This window comes from Dermacentor silvarum, chromosome 5, assembly GCF_013339745.2.
Source record: "Dermacentor silvarum isolate Dsil-2018 chromosome 5, BIME_Dsil_1.4, whole genome shotgun sequence".
Taxonomy (NCBI): Eukaryota; Metazoa; Arthropoda; class Arachnida; order Ixodida; family Ixodidae; genus Dermacentor; species Dermacentor silvarum.
The window spans coordinates 57059623-57077746 of NC_051158.1; the positions used below are offsets into that span (position 1 = coordinate 57059623).

Consider the following 18124-nt stretch of genomic DNA (forward strand, 5'->3'; position numbering starts at 1 on the left):
GTGGTCTCGGGACTCGGGTTTAACGGGCGAGCTCAGCGCTGTTTCCAGCGGCAAAGATAACTTGCGAAAGCGAAAGGCACTAGTAGCCGAACAATGGGAAATACGCGTACATCTTCAGCCATGCCATCCGTTTAGTTGAAAGTGTACTCTTCGATTCGGCATGTGAAATCTAGTTCAGTACAAGTTCACAGTACTCCTTCACTCACTTCTTTCAAGTGCAGGTGTCTTATGGGCCAGTTGGGGATAAATCGCTCGTGCAGCGCTCAAGAAGGCTGACACACTGAAGGAAACATGATACAGCACTGTCATGTTTGAGTCTTTGTGTTCTTGTAATTGATCACTTGTAAAAAAAAAAATCTGTTTGCACTATGTGCACCGTGTGCAATGCATAGGAGGACCTGCGTCATACAAGACTTATGCATGCTGCTGCGTATACAAGGATTGCTTCAATGCCTGCTTGACGGGCAGCACGTACTGAGTCAGTGAAACTGTAATTGGCTTTTGATATTTTTTTGTGTATGGAAAGAGCAGATGGTGTGAGTGCATGCATTGCAGGAAACGGGTAAAGGTGTCATCAGTGCTTTGCGCAGTCGCTATTCTTAAGCTGCCCAAATCTCTTCAGCTTGCACTAAAATGCATCTCGCTGTGATACTACAAACTGTAGTCAGGAAAAAGATTAACTAAAAACCAAGTTCCTAATGCATCTTCGCAGAATGTGTTTAATTCACTAGTTAATACTTGCACTGCAACATTATGCCAATATGCAGCGCAGCATATGCGCTTGAATACATTTTGTAAAGGTGGACGACTGGGCCTACAATAACAAACTTTGTCTTAGCACTGAAATAAGTGCTGCCATACATATCAGCCATGCCACAACCTCTGTGCACCCAACCTACTTCCTCGGTGGCAACCCCTTGAAGACCGTTCGGGCCCTTCCCACCCTGGGTGTAATATTCAGCCCTTCTCTCGACTTTTCTGCACAAGTCACTAGGCTCGTCGCATTCTGGGATTTGTGACCTGTCTTTCCCTTCCCTGGGGACCTGAGGTTTTCAGAGCACTCTACACTTCTCTCGTATCACCACAGCTTGAGTACTGCTCATCAGTTTAGTCCCCTTACCAAACTCATCTCGCTGACAAACTTGAGCTTGTTCAGTGCCGGGCAACGCGCAGCCTCTACTCCCATCTTTTCGATCGTCACAAGCTCATGCCAGCCTACAAGGATCGCCCTTAAGTGGCGCACCCTGCAATACCAGCGCAACATTGCACTTGTCCGTCTATTCTGCAGGGCGCTGTATGGCTCTCTGGAAACACTTATATTTCTTCTTCTGTCCGTCTGAACAAGCCATCAGGACAGCCTGAGCCCCATCACACCTGTACAGTCCAACGCCGCAACTCCATTCTTATACAGAGCTTTCTCTCCATTAGGACTCCCATTCCTTGCGACCGTAGTGAACCGACACTCCTGTGCATTGTGCACCGTCGACTTCCCAGTTGTTGCCCTGTATGTGCGTGTGACGTGTTCTGCAAGTGAGCAAGCGTGTGTGTGTGTGTGTGTGTGTGTGTGTGTGTGTGTGTGTGTGTGTGTGTGTGTGTGTGTGTGTGTGTGTGTGTGTGTGGTGTGTGTGTGTGTGTGTGTGTGTGTGTGTGTGTGTGTGTGTGTGTGTGTGTGTGTGTGTGTGTGTGTGTGTGTGTGTGTGTGTGTGTGTGTGTGTGTGTGTGTGTGTGTGTGTGTGTGTGTGTGTGTGTGTGTGTGTGTGTGTGTGTGTGTGTGAGCGAGCGAGCGAGCGAGCGAGCGAGCGCGTCATCTAGAGCGAATTCCTGCTCTAGATGGCTGACTATCAGACACTCTAGCGTACAGGCATGAGCCTTAGTTTTTTAGCCTTGCGAGCATTCTAGAGTGCCACAGCACTGCTAAGATTACTATTATTGTTATTATTATAATGATCCCTACAACCACATACATGGTGTTGAAGCCAGCATGACACATAATTCAAAATATTTTTGGAGCTTCGTGTGCTGTCATTCTCTTAAAGAGAGCGCCAAAGAGGTGTCTTCTTGATGAAAATGGTGATGATGTCTTGAACCCTGTTGATGCCTTTGCAGAACATTTCTGTTGTGTCTATGGTGTAAAGGATGCTTCAAGTAACCTTCCTTCTCAGCCTGGCACAGTGTTTATACTATCAGTCAATGAAGAGCTTGTTTTCAAGTGTATGAAGTGCCTCAAACCTTCCCTTTCTTGTGGTGTTGCTTAAGACATATAGAAGCGTCCCTGTTGTCCCAAGTATCTTCCATAGTTCCCTAAAGTCTAGCATATTCTTTAGCACTTGGAAGGTAGCATGGATATTGCCCGTGCACAAATCGGGTGCTGCTAGTGCAGTTACTAACTACCGGCCTATATCTATCTGCTGCATTGAGTCAAAAGTGTTTGAATCGGTATTGCATTCCCTGCTTTCTGTTAGTGCTCAGAACATTTTATTAGTTAGACAGCATGGCTTTGTATGCAGACAACTTAAGGATATTTAAGACTGTCAACAGTGTTCACGACTGCATTGACCTCCAAAAAGACATTTTCTCACTTTCAAGCTGGTGCAGAAACAATAATGGTATGTACTCTTAAATGCTTCCAAAACTATGGTATTAAGTTACACGCGCAAAAAACACCATGTACAATTTTCATACGCCCTTCGGGATGCTCCACTACCCAGGGTCGAAGAAATCAAAGATCTTGGTGTGTACTTCGACAAAACACTAAGCTTCTGTTCACACATTAAATATGCACAACGTGCCCTTCACACTCTTGGAATTGTATGTCGTATATTGCAAGATTACCACTCACCTGTTCCGTTTATGAAATCGTATGCTGCTGTGGGCCTTCCGCTACTAGAGTATGTCTCTGTAGATTGAGGTACAACGTGCAAATCTAATTCTGACCTTACTGAATGCATCCAGAATAAATTGATATCTGTCTTCAAGCACCAATTTTGCCATTCTGGCGAGGATAGTCCAGCACTCTCAAATGTACCTCAACTCACACCTCTAGACTCCGTTAAACCTCACCCCTTCGATTAATAAAGTTGTTAGTCACTCATTCAAGACTTATTAAATCAAGCCTTTTCGTTCCTGTATAAGGTGGTCCATGGCATTATAGTTTCCCAAAGCTGCACAATTTTTCGTGCTGCAACAGTATACCAGGTAACATTCCGCATTCTCTGCCTGGCCTTGTTCCAATAAAGACTGTCCTATATATGGCTCGACTCCAAAAAACATAATAAGAATTGCGCCTGCATTGACATATTTCAGAGTTCATTTCCTATATATTGTATATATGTAGATAATCATGTTGTATGATTAACTGTAGTTTACGCTTCCTTGTTTTCTTTTTCCTTATATGTTGCTCTATCTCGCATTGTTTTGTCTTCCACATTTGTGTTCTCTGTACATTTTGTCTCGCATATTGCTTTTTAAGTGCACCAGTCAGAGGCCCTCTAGCTGTTTCTGGGCCCTATAATAAACATTTGATTGATTGGTTATTGTTACTGTAATATGAAATTGATCTTTAAATATGTACTAGTATATTAGTTTAGTTCAGTAGCTTTTGTGCAATATTGTTATAGTGTGACAGTTATTTAAAGCATCCATTAAGTGTAATAAAACGCTGTTTGCTTGATCATATGCATTGTGCCATCAATTTCTTATGGGGTTTAATAATGGTTGGCTGCCATGTCCAGTGTTGTGCAATAAAATAATATGGCACAGCAATTGTTACATGCCTCACAGAACAAATTGAATGTCTTTCTCAATCAAAACATCATTGTAGGCTGAAAACAATAAAGAAACTGGTATTTATTTCTGTTTTTTTTTTGTGTGTGGCGACTTGAAGTGTATAAATTTTAAAAATAACCTGTTTACATATATTTTTCTTCATATTATGCAAATGAGCTGCCCCATACATTTGAATAAGTGCTTCAAGAGTACGAATAAGTGCTTCAAGGCCTCCCGATGCGATATTGATGCTTCAAAACAACCTAGAAAAATTAAATGTTCCATCGGAAAGATTAGACAGAAACAAAAATCAGGAGACAAGCTACGAAACTGGTAAATTTTGGCTGTTCTAAATGTCTCTTTGTGAGCGCCACAAGTGTTTGAATTATTTTTTTTGCTGATTTTCTCAGAACCAACTTACGCGTTTCATTCATGCACCAACAAGTATATATATATATTTATAATACAGATTTTCACTGATACTTTGCGTAGTTCCTACGTAGTTCTTAGGTAATTCTTACATAGTTGGCTGCGCAAAGAACTACAAAAAAAAGAGAGATCGTACGAAAGCTATTGATGTGACATGCCATGCTCGTGCAGGTGTTTTCAAAGTGATCTTGCAGACGACAACGCGAACGCAATCGCTGATGTCGATAGCCTTGTGCAGTTATGTTACTTCAAGGAAACCGTTGCGGCAGGCGTACATTCATTAATCAAACGTGTTTTTTTATATCTAAAATAGCATACAGATCACTAACTTATTGTTTCAAGCTCAGTTTACAGAAGGCTGTTTTAGGCGAGTGTAAGTTTTTTTAATTTAAAACTAGTTTTGCTCTGCACTTCGCTGACTTCAAAAGAGTCCCGAACCATTTCGCACTGCCTCACTTGTAATTTTACCGGATGCCGCCAAAGGCAATCGGTATCTTGTTTAGTTCCGCACCCGGAAGAAATATCTCATTATAAGCACAGGATGGCATGTGCGAACGTTAGCGCTTGCACCATTACTCCTTTCCACATTCCCTCCACCACCACAAATTAATTATAGCCCAAGAGTGCTCTACGTTTCATTACGGCGGCATTCCACCTTCCCTTCATTTTCATATGATCTTGGCGAGTGCTTGAGCAAGTGTTTCCTTCGTTTATGGATACACCCAGCTATTTATTTGTTTGACAATGACAATAACTTGTTAAATTTATATCACGTCACTACTCGTCTCTTGATTAAAGATTTGAATTCCTATTTTTTTCTGTGCTAGACGTCAGGCCTACATTTGTCGCTGTGTTGCCACTGATACTAGCAACTCTGTAAATCTGTTGTATTCTTTGTTGGTAGCACTATATCGTCATCACACATCATCCCAGGGACATTCTACTGCACCTTTTACCTATTAGGAAGGTATAATAAGTCAAACATACTTTTTGCCTTACGCCCTCTTAGCTCGAACAGGCTGCTGTATGCTACAAACATCCGTGCTATTCTCGAGTACGCATGACTGCTGCATGACAGAACATGACCAATTTGCTAGAGCGCGCATAAAAGCAAGCAGCAAGATATATCGTTGGTGACTACCACCGCAAAAGTACTACCACAAAAGTACTATCACCACAATGAAAATTCAGTTGAATCCGCAGACTTTTTAGCCATTGTAAGCATTGTCTTAGGTAAAAGTTTCTTTTTATATATATTTATGTATCCACTGGTATAGACAAGACGAACTACATGCTTCAAACGCGGTGCCATTGTAAGCATTAAATTAAACTCTTAGGTTTGCATACTTGTTGTTTACGTACTCGTAGTTGCCGGATTGTTTTCAAATTCTTTTGGACAACCATGGTGTATTATCGGGGCTTTCATGACTTGCACCACCTTCTTTTCTGAGTAATACCTGTGTATTGTACTGCGTTCAAAACTTGTAAAATTCCTGAATACCTGATTGTTTTTATTTTCCTTTTGTTTGCAAGGCCAAGATGTATTGGGGTGTTATGGGTAACGTGCGCGTTTTTATTATATGTCCTTTCAAATTCTTGTTGCTTGGTACATAACCGTCTATTGTGTATCTTTTGAAATGTTTGCACACCCGCACCCCCCCCCCCCCCCCTCTACACTTCTCTCTGAGCGAATGCGGGACTGTGTAAAAAGAAAATCAAGAATTATATGTAAAAACGCTACCTATACATGCCTATAGGGAAGTACTGAAATATCTACGCACTGAATTAGTACAAAAATGTTATCCTTTACGGGCTACGACACTCAGAATTGTTCCGCGCTCACCAACTGCTTTCCTGCCGCTGCTGTCGCTGCCTGACTGATGCCCGGGTATCAGCTGACTGATACCCGGGCCGACGAACAGGGCATTAATATGATGCCTTGCATGGGCAGCCCACCAATCTGCCGCGACTTATCGAGTCGCGGCAGATTGGTCGCGGATTCTGGACAACTTCATGAGGCTCGTCGGACAACATGGGACGACAATATCTAAACTGCCTGCTCAAAAGTGCGTTCATTCGTGCCATGACACCGCCGCAATTGTTCGGTGCTCACCAACTGCTTTCCTACAGATCACTTATTATCAAACTCGCTGTTACCGTAGCAATGATATTCGCCTTCTGGCGGTGTTGTGGCCACTCAAGCGTTTCAAAACGTCTTGCACTGCTGTTGTTTATGTTTGGCGTTTATTGCTTTTAAGTGGGGATGTTGAGCAATACTCCTCAACTTATGACAAAGGCTCAACAAGAGAAGTTAGATGGTCTGGCCGACGCTATAAAGCATCTTGAAGCCAGCAACGCAAGCGTTCTCAAATGAATAATGAAAGTTCTAAATGTGCACGAAGCCCTCAAAACAGACCTCTAAAGTCTAACCAAACGTGATCAGGAACTGGAAAACAAATTAGAATCTCCTTCACCAGTTGATGCCTCCACAAATCTCGAAAGGAGATTTTCTAGCGTCATTAACAAAATTGATAACCTAGAAAACGGTCACGTAGATCAAACGTTTTGTTCTATAGCGTTACCGATACTAACGAATCCAAAAGCTTGGAAAGTTCAGAGCGACTTGTGCATGAATTCTGTCGTGATAAGCTTGGGGTCACTGCGACTTCCTTTACTAGGGCACACCGCATGGGCAGTTTTTCGGCTGTGAGAAAGCGCCCCATTATAGCTAAGTACTTCAACGATAAAGAAGTTGAGGCTATTTTAAGTAAAGGTGGCAAGCTCAAGGACATAGGTTTCAGCATCGGACGTGACAATCCGCAAGTCGTTCGGGATAAACGCAGGCAACTTCTGCAATTCTCTCGATCGATTAAAAAACAAGCTGACCACCTGCGCCTAACGTTCGACAAACTGCATATAAATAATGATACCTTATGTGTGGGATGTCGCGGGTATCCGTGCTGTGCCAGTTAGTCATCCCACCGCAGTATGGCTGGTGTCGACAGATAAATCATCTTCTCCAGCGACTGCGTCATTTTCACCTAATGTGTGTCCTAATTCAAAGAGTAATATCAATTTCATTAACACAAACATTAGAAGCGTTCTTTCCAAAACTGTCGCCCTTTTTCGCTCGTGGATTCTACGGTTGCTTCACTTCTAGTAATAACTGAAAGTTGGCTCGATGATACTGTTCCGGATTATAAGATTCTCCTCAATGAAACTGAATTGCGCTTTTTTCCAGAAACACATAGAAAAGGGGGTGCTGTCCTTAAAGCCACACAAAACAAAAACAATTATCTGCTGTTCCCCTCGCTGTTGCTACTTTCCTTGAATGTGTATGAATGCTGTGTAAATTCGGAGTTACTGATGTTATTATTGGTGCTTTCTACCAGCCGCCAGATATGTCTGATGAAACTTCTGGCGAATTTCATAGAATACTCAGCGACTTACATGTGCGTTTTCCTAAGTGTATTTTTCTCGTGTTTGACGACCTTAATTTTCCAAACATTGAATGGCCCACTCTTCGTGTTAATTCTAGTGATAAAGAAGCCCACACCTTTCTTCATTCCTGCTTAGATATTTCTCTTAACTTATTATAAGTCCTACCCGTCGCTCCGCTACCACGGCAAATAACCTTGATCTCGTCATAACAAATAACCCAGACGTTTTTTTCTGATATACTGCAATTAAATGGTTTATACGATCAGGACATTATCACCGGGTGCACCACTCATCCATTCACTCAAAGGAAACTACCGTTAAGCAAATTCATTGCTGCACTCGGGCTTATTTTGAAATAATTAACTCCGAACTCTACACATCTTCTGAGAACTTCATGGCTCAGTATTCATCACGCACAATTAAACCAAACTGACTATCGCTCAAAACCAGATTGTCTCACCTTGTTGATAAATATGTGCCAATGATCACCATCAGAAGTCATAAAAGTTCACCTTGGTTCCCCCCATCATCTTTGGTGTCTTAGTAACAAGAAAAAAAAACGTTTGTACCGCCAAGCAGTGACCACAAGTCGCCTGTCATCGTGGAACAATACAGAAATTGGATTAAAAAGTATCAGTCACTGCTTAGAACAACCCGTCGTATTTTCTTCAGTCACCACCTGTATGCTATGTTAACCAGTAATTCTCATAGATTCTGGCACATCATCAATCCGAATTCCTATCCTGATATATTGCTAATTAATGCTGACGGAGAACCAGTCACAAAAATGATTGTTCGCAGCTCCTTAACTATGCATTTTCATCAGTGTTCACCATTAAAGGCATATATAACTTCTTGGTCCAAATTGAAGCCTCTGCCTAACATTTTCATCCAAGTAATTGTCATCAGTGAGTCTGGTATTCTTGCCCTGTTGAATAACCTCAGAATTACTACTAGCTCGGATCAGGTTGCTTTCAATAATTAGATACTTAAAACGCCTCTCTAAAGCTTTTCAAGTGTTATGAGCCCTGTTTTCGCAATCGTTATCATCTGACATTATTCATCATGACCGGCGAATAGCAAAAGTAATACCAATTTTTAAATCGCGTGATCACTCTGTTCCCCTTAACTATCGTCTTATCTCAATACCTAGCAATATATGGGAAGTTCTCGAGCGCATCATAGATACAAAATCATCAACTACCTAGAAGACCATGATACCATTTTCAAGTACCAGCACGGTTTTCGCAAGGGTTATTCATGCGACACTCAACTCGCCGTATTTATTTGCGATATATTTTCCGCAGCAACGAAGGATGTCAAGCGGCAGTGTTTCTTGATTTCTCTAGAGCTTTCTATCGCGTTCCTCATCAAAGGCTTCTAATGAAATTAACACACTTAAATATTCACCCAAACGTTGTTGCATGAATTTAACATTTCATCTTCAACAGACAACAATTCTCCTGTGCTAATGGCTGTAACTCTTCTTCTGTTCACTTAACATCTGGAGTCCCCCAGGGTAGCGTACTTGGTCCCCTACTTTTCTTAATTTTTATGAATGATCTACCCAAATGTGTCTCGCCTTGAATTCGATTATTCGCTGATGATTGTGTTATATATCGTAATATTGTTATGGGGATGTTGGGAGTATAGACAGAATGTATCCACAATATATGTACAAGCAGAGTTGATGTGGTCAAGATGGCTGACCATCAACAACACGCAGCAGCCAATGTCAACAGGACTCCCGAGTGCTGAAGTGCCGTCTCGGCACATGTCAGGCGAAGAACTACTAGCGAAGTATGGCTTCAGCCGCGATACGTGCACGATGTCAAGAGGCGTCGGACTTGAGGACGGATCCAACTGTAACGGCGAGATCTCATAATTGACGTCGTTAACGTGACGTAGGACTTCATAAGGCCTTGTGTAGTGGGAGAGAAGCTTCTGGGAGAGGCCGACACGACGCATGGTGACCAAAGGAGCACCGAAGCACCTGGGGCGAACTTAACATCGTGATGGCGCCGATCTTAGCGTTATTTTTGAATATCCTGCGATCCCAATTGCCGAGATCGGGCGACTTGACGCGCCATATGAGCGCGATCGATGACTTCACGAGCGTACTCAGTTGCAACACGTGGCAAAGGTAGGATGATGTCCAATTGAAATGTGGGGTTGCGACCATACAAAAGATGAAAGGTTTAATATCCTGCGGTGTCATGTCGGGACGAGTTATACGCGAATGTCACGTAGGCCAGCGCGGCGTCCCAGTTGCTGTGATCGTTGGAGACGTACATCGAGAGCATCTCTGTGAGTGTTCGGTTGAGAAGTTCCGTAAGACCGTTCGTTTGGGGGTGGTATGTGTTGGACAGCTTGTGCTCTGTGGCAAAATAGCAGAGCATGTCGTCGGCAACTCGACACACGAACGCGCGGCCGCGGTCTGTAAGTAACTGTCGAGGTGCACCGTGGTTTAGGATGACGTCGTGGAGGAGAAAATCTGCGACGTCAGTTGCGCAACTAGACGGCAACACCTTTCTTATCGCGTAGCGTGTCACGTAATCGGTAGCGCTGGCGATCCACTTATTCCCGCTAGTCGTCGCCGGAAAAGGGCTAAGCAGGTCAAGGCCTACGCGATAGAAAGGTTCAGAAGGAACTTCAATTGGATGGAGTCGTCCGACAGGAGGCAGGAGAGGTTTCTTCCTTCGCTGACACAATTCGCAAGTAGCTACATAACGACGCCCAGGCGGTAGAGACCCGGGCCAGAAGAACCTGCGTCGTACGTGGTCGTATGTACGCAAAACTCCAATGTGTACCGCCGTCGGTGCATCATGAAGTTTTTCGAGAACGACGGGTCGCAGATGACGAGGAAGAAGGACAAACTCAGGGCCCTAAGGGTTGATATCACGGCGGTAGATGATGCCGTCATGCAGCACGAACATGCGGCACGTGCCGTCGGTGCTGCCAGATTGCATTCCGCCGATGATTAGCCACAAGGATTCGTCGTCTTGTTGCTGAGCGCGCATTTCGCTCATGTCAGTGAAAGCCATCATGCAGGTCTCCAGATCATGCGCAACAGGATCGGGAGGATCCACGGGGTGACGAGCGAGGCAGTCAGCGTCTTTGTGCAGACGTCCAGACTTGTAGGGGACAAGAAATGAAAATTCCTAAGGCCCCAAAGCCAAGCGATCCAGCCGTCCTGTCGGGTCCCGGAGGGAAGACAGTCAGCAGAGGGCATGGTCGTCTGTAACGATCGAAAACGTGCAGGCGTACAAACATGGCCGGAACTTGGCGACAGCCCAAACTAAAGCCAAGCATTCCCGCTCGGTGATGGAGTAATAGAGTGTTTTAGTTGAGCGTCTTGACGGTCCGCTCCGCTCCGAGTTGCCCAGCTAAGCCACAGCGGCGCTGCGGGCGATTTTCACGTTTTAGTTATTCGTGTAGCGGAGCGGAGCGGACCTTTCTAGAGACCTTTCGTAGTTGCAGTGCCCTCTGGCCAAATTCAGCGTAGTGAAACAAAATAAAAAAACCGTTTTGTCACTTTTACAAAGCAAAACGAATATATATAACTTATGTGTTCATGAAGTATTTAGACGGGTGCTTGTAATGCGTAACCGGTCCATTTTATCGAGTGGAAAATGAAGCGTCGACTTGGTTAACGCCACGTGATAGCCAGCGAGGTTGCATTTCAAATCCAATCCAATCTTTTGTGACGCCAATGCGCAGGCGACGTTTTTGATAACTGTTGTTCACTTTATTTCCTTAAGAACCAGTTGGAGGTGTATTACACAAGTTATTCGCGGTCGCACGACTGGTGCCTCGATGCAAGGTGCTTCGATGCACGCGCGCGAGAGGGCGCGTGCATCGCCCACCCTCGCTAGCGCAAGACGCTCCCCGCTCCGCTTAGGCAGCTTGTAAGCGGACCGTGATTCTCGCTCCGCTAGCTCGCTCGCGGCTAAGTGGAGAGCGCATGCGCATTCGTGCTTCCGCTCTGCTCAGCAGCTAAGCGGAGCGTAAAAACGCTAAACTAAAACTGTCTAATTCTTTCAGATGGTGACAGCAGGCGGCTGGCGTAAGCTATCACGCATTCGGTAGCATTATGCTGCTGGGCGAGAACAGCACCAATCCCGTGGCCGCTTGCATCAGTGTGGACTTATGTCGGTGCAGATGGATCAAATTGGGCAAGTATGGGAGGGGTGGTCAGAAATTCGATGAGAGCGGTGAACGCGTGAGCCTGCTCCGGGCCCCATGAGAATGCCGTGCTGAGTGCCACGGCTAGAAACGGCGACGTCGCATCATTGTGCCCACCATGACTGACGGTGAGAACGCGGGATCAACGTCGTTGCCGCCTGCAATCGCTGTCCCCATCGGTTGTGGTTGCGCAACCCAAGGATCCCAGAACTTTCTGAGGGACCGATGGCGCCGGCGTTGAAGAGTGGTTTGCTATGTACATACGCGTAAATGGGCTCAACAGATGGGACCCTACGCTTACACTAGCTAACCTGCTGTTCCTAATAGGCACGGAAAAGTTGTGGTAAAAAAAAAACACGAAGTGGAGCTAATCAGCTGGGACCAATGCAAAACGAAGTTAAAAGAGTTGCTTAGCAAACCAGCCAGCCGTAAAATTGCCGCAAAGCAGGAACTGGCCTCCCGTGCCCAATCCCCCACAGAGTTCTATGTCTGTACATCCAGGACTTGCTGGCGTCTTGTCGTAAAGCCGATCGCGACATGACAGAAGTAGAGAAGGTCGCTACGTGCTGAAGGGAATGGCTGACGACGCCTTTAATCTAATCATCTGCAAACGCTTCTCTACAATTGATGCCATCATCAAAGAGTGCCGAAAATTCGAGCAGGCCAAAAGCCGACTCGTCCTGCAACCATTCGCCAGAATTTCCAATACAGCCGCAACGTCAGCATGTGAAGATCAGCCTGCACAGCAGCATGCGTCGCCATCAGAGGACGTGGTGCGAATCGTTTGACGTGAACTGGAAGCAATGGCGCCCGAAGATTTCTGTTTGCGTAGCCCTGATGCTACCCCTTATTCAGTTCCCTTCGTACAAGGCATCGTTCGCCAAGAACTTAAAAACATCGGTCCCCATTCTGTATGCGCTGTCGCCAAACTCAGAGTTAAGGGACACCCTTCTACTTTTTCACCTCCACCCCGACGCTTCTCTCCGCGTTATTGCAACCCGACTGAGTGGAGAACTGCGGACAACGAGCCGATATGTTTAACCTGTCGCCGCATTGGTCATGTACCCCGGTACTGTCGCAGCTCTTGGCCCTCAACATCTCGCACGCCGACCAACCTGATCTTTTTGATGGAAATGCCCGCCATGTTTCGCGCACCACAGAGTCTAACAGCGCCGACAACTCTGCCAGGAACACGTGGTACAGTCGCTCAATATTGCCGCGCGGACACCTGTCTCGTTCACCGCAAGAACGTCGCCCATCTTCCTGTTCTCCGCAGCCATGTCGCCTTTCGTCCCCTGTGGCTTTCGGCCGCACCCTTTCGGAAAACTAACTCATGCTGTCTGGGGAGGTGGTGCTGAATTGACAACTACTGCAGCAAATACTCTTTTTGTGCCAACAAAGAGAAGTGTCATTGATGTTAATGTAGACGGCGTACCTGTCCAAGCACTCGTCGACACTGCAGCCCACGTTTCTGTGATGAGTGCTAGCCTACGTAGACGTTTAAAAAAGGTCCTCATCCCAGCAGCTGCACAAGTGCTTCGTGTGGCTGACGGCGGTGTGGTGGCTGTTCTTGAATGTTTACTGCGCGTTTAAGTATAGCCGGCCGCCCTACTTTTGTTCTCTGAAACTGCCGTCACGACGTTATCCTTGGGTTGGTATTTTTATCCAATCATTCCACTCTCATCGACTGCGCAACCGGCGTCCTTCAATTGGAACTGCCTTAAAAAAGCCGATGCTCCGCGCCCCGCGCCTGTGCTCGGTTCAAGATGTGCGTCTGTCACCCGAGGCAGTCACTTACGTTGCTTTGACCGCACAGCCACAGGTTCCTGACGATGAATATGTGCTTCGCCCAATCATAGACGTGCTTTTGAACCGGAATGCTGCTCTTCCGCATACGCTGGTCATGCTTACCAATAACGACGTCGTTCTTCCGCTTCTGAATTTCAGTCTGTGCCCTCAAGTGCTTTCGCCCGGCATGTTCTTGCCCAGCGTTTCTAGTACTTCCAGATTTGAAATTGAGAGTCTGAATACCGAGAGTGGTTTTTTTAGCACCGATTGCACCTCACAGCTCAGGTTCCTTCAGGAATGACTTCGCAGAAAATTATTGCAATTGACCTCACCTCTGCTCAGCCCGAGGCCATACGTCTCCTGCTCGAATTGTACAGTGACATCTTTGATTTCGGCGATATGCCTTTAGGCCAAACATCTGTTGTTCACCATAGTATTAAGACTGGAGACATGATTCCTATTCATCGTCATCCCTATCGTGTATCGCATGCTGAACGTTGAGTCATCCAATCAGAAGTGGTCAAAATGCTCTGCAAAGTGATCACCGAACCATCAGCCAGTCCATGGGCTTCGCCTGTCGTCCTTGTGAAGAAAAAAGATGGTACCTGTTGTTTTTGCGTCGACTATACCCACTTAAACAATATTATGTGAAAAGACGTCTACCCAGCAACTCCACTAAATGTTACGGGGATGTTGGGATTATAGCAGAATGTATGTACAATATACAGGGTGTTTCAGCGAACACTTTCAAAATTTATTTAAGGTTGCCTGTGGCAGATAGCCCAAGTGTAGTTATTAAGCTGGTCTACTCGAAGAGGTGGACATTGCTTGCACAAAAAATTGAAATGCATAATGGACTAATTAACAGAATTCACTAATTAGGTTATTAACTAATTACCTGTTGGCCCATATTGCAATTTACAGATTGTAGCCGTGGAGTTGGCAAGGCGGTTCCACTTGGAAATAATTCTCGGGATGACACCAGTTTCGAGATAATAATTCCCAATCTTTGCGAAGAAATGCATTGGCGTTCCAGTTAACTTTGTGCTTCAATGCATAAAGAGAAGTTTTGTTAAGCATCTAACTGGAACGCCAATGCATTTCTCCGCAAAGTTCGGGAATTAATGTCTCAAAACTGGTGTCATCGCGAGAATTCGTTCCAAGTGGATCCGTCTTGTGAGTTCCATGGCTACAATTTGTAAATTGCAATATGGGCCATCGGGTAATTAGTTAAAAACTTAATTAGTGAATTTTCGGTAATTCGATTATGTATTTCAATTTCTTGTGAAGTAATGTCCACCTCTTCGAGTAGACCAGCTCATTAACTAGAATTGTGCTATCTGCCACAGGCAACCTTTAAGAATTTTTGAAAGTGTTCGCTGAAACACCCTGTATATACAGAGCTAATGTCGTCAAGATGGCTGACCAGCAACAACACACAGCAGCCAGCGCCTCGCGATCTTCTTCTTTTCTCTCTTCTTTTATCCTTCCGTAACAATAATAATAATGACGCTGACCGCCTTTGCCTACAAACTGACCTTGATGGGGTGACTGCTTGGTGCTCCTCTTGGTAATGTCTCTAAATACGTCTAAAACAAAGCTAATGTCATTTACCAACCATTCCACTCGACTTCCTACCGCCTACTTTCTCAATAATGCTTTCGTAGAATTTACGGGAACTTACAAGTACCTTGGCCTTCATCTTCAGTCTGATATAAATTGGCTTACCATATTACCACCATCTTAGCATCATCTAACCGAGCATTCGGTCTTCTTAAACGTAACCTGAAGTACACCACTTCACACTTATATAAAAAACTTCCGTATATCACGCTGATCCGACCAAAAATTGAATATGCTTCCGCCATGTGGGACCCCGATCAAGCATACATTATCAACAACATTAAATCTATGCAAAACCGTCCTGCTTGCTTCACCTTTTCAGATTATTCACGCTTCACCAGCGTCACATCGTTAAAACAACGTACCGAGTTAGAACCACTATCACGTCGACGCCAGTTTGCTCGCCTAACCTTATTTCATAAACTGTATCACCATTCCACGCTTCACGACGACTTCTTTTCACCACCCCCTGCAGTCTTCCCGGGCCGTGAGCATGCTAACAAAAGTAAATTGCATAACGTGCCGCTCATCGCTTTACACAAGATCATTTATTCCTCGCAGAATAATAAAACGGAAGAACCCACCATCACGCATAGCAGCTAAAGTTAACTGACCATCTTTGCAAACCTTGTTGCAACAAAACGGTTAGTGGCAACAGATTAGCTATTATTTCGTTATATATATATATATATATATATATATATATATATATATATATATTAACAGATTCTGTATACCAACCAAGTTTCTTGTAATTTCAAGAATTAGTGCGTATACCCCTGTTGATATCTATTTACTTCATGTTCCCTGTTTGTGTTTATTTCCTGTATATATTTAATGTTTGAGCTATACTTCCTGTTTCCACGGTAATCAATGTATTAATCGTTGTATGTCAAGCATTAGTACTGTATTTTGGATGCACGAGTTTGCCCACCCCCCCCTATGTACTACCGTCGCATGAGGGCCCTTAAGGGTATTGTAAATAAATGAAATAAATAAGCGTCTGCAGCGTATGAATTCATTCTGCATTTCCCCAAGTATATCATTGTTTTTCCACCAAAGTTGATAACTGGTATTTTATACCTTGCACTGTCATTCTATAAATCGCCGACGTTGCTGTAGATACCTGGCCTGGAGGAGCTCGCCTTACCCTTATTACGTTTGAATTCGTAAATGAGGTTCATCTTGCTTTCACGCCAACACAACGGAACATTGTTTGTTTTATTCACTTTCTCTATGGCAATTCTCAGCACTTCCTGGCTCTTGAGACCCAGTTGTTTGATTAGCTACATTGGAATTTCATAAATTCAAGTCCTGCGGCCATGTTATTCGGACCACCAGCTTTTTTTTAGTAAAAGGTTCCCACTCTGAATTTTGATCTCTTAGGCTTCTCTGTTGCTGGTTCTGTTTAAGTCTGGACTATCCTTTTTTCATGCCGAAGTTATACTCAATAATGTATCCGCTACACCGCAGCGCATCGTCTCCTTCGAAGGCGTACATGCTAATAGTTTCGTCATTCAGCTGCATTAGAATTTCGAGCCATTTAACCTGTTTGAGACGATGCTGCATGGTTATGCAGCCCATTTTATGGACTCTATACTTGTACTTTAGACGCCTTTTCTTAACCCCTTTGGCTTTAATCGTTTATACGTTCAATACTTAATGTAGCTTCTTGGTTGCCTGGGGCCTGCCTACAGAAGATAGTGCTCACGCCGCGAATTGACGTGCCACTGGTTCTCCAACACTCTTCCTCAAATGAATGTCGTCATGCCAAAAAAGTGCCTTCACGGCCTGCTGAGTGCACCTCTCTGTTTTATCATCATCATCATCATCCTATATTTATGTTCACTGCAGGACGAAGGCCTCTCCCTGCGATCTCCTATTACCCCTGTCTTCCGCTAGCTGATTCTAAATCCCAACTGCAAAGGTGTACAGGAGGCAGACGTGAATATCTTGGTAAATATCTACAAAGATTCTACAGCTACCTTGGTTTTCCAAAGAAATGTAGAAAGTTACCTGTCAAGAAAGGGGTCAGACAAGGAGACGCAATCTCTCCAATTCTATTCACGGCATGCTTAGAAGAAGCATTCAAGCCATTTTACTTGAAAGGCTTAGGAGTGAGGTTCAATGACGGATATCTTGGCAACCTTTGGTTTGCAAATGACATTGTCCTGCTCAGCAACATTAGGGACGAATTACAACCAATGATTGAGGACCTTAACCGAGAAAGTGTAAGAGTGGGGTTGAAGGTTATTATGCAGAAGGCAAATATAATGTTCAACAGCCAGGCAAGAGAACCAGAATTCAGGATCGCCAGTGAGCCTCTACAGTCTGTATAGAAGTACGTTTATCTGTGTCAATTACCCACTGGGAACCCTTAACATGAGGTAGAAATTCACAGAATAAAAAAAAGGGTTGGAGTGCATACGGCAGGCATTGGCAAAACCTGATTGGGAGCTTACAACTCTCATTGAAAGAAATAAGTGCAATCACTGCATTCTACAGGTGCTAACATTGGGGCAGAAACATGGAGGTTAACAAAGAAGTACCAGAACAAGTTACGGAGAGCACAAAGAGCGATGGAACGAAAAATGTAAGGCGTAACGTTAAGTGAGAGGAAGAGAGCGGTGTGGATTAGAGAGCAAACGGGCATCGCGGATACTCTAGTTGACATTAAGAGAAAAAAAATGAAGCTGGGCAGGCCATGTAATGCGTAGGATGGATAACCAGTGGACCATTAGAGCTACAGAGTGGGTGCCAAAAAGAAGGGAAGCACAGTCGAGGACTCCAGCAAACTAGGTGGGGTGATGAAATTAGGAAATTTGCACGCCTCGGTTTATGTCAAAGTTATTAGCTTAGCTAGTCTTCCTATGTATTGCAAGCTCTGCCCTTT

General features: G+C 44.5%; 1 protein-coding gene across 1 annotated transcript in view; it reads left to right on the forward strand.

Moving 5' to 3' along the window:
* The window catches only part of LOC125945637 (uncharacterized), a 135081-nt gene that overhangs the window by 83714 nt on the left and 33243 nt on the right, over positions 1–18124 (forward strand). The window lies entirely within an intron of this gene.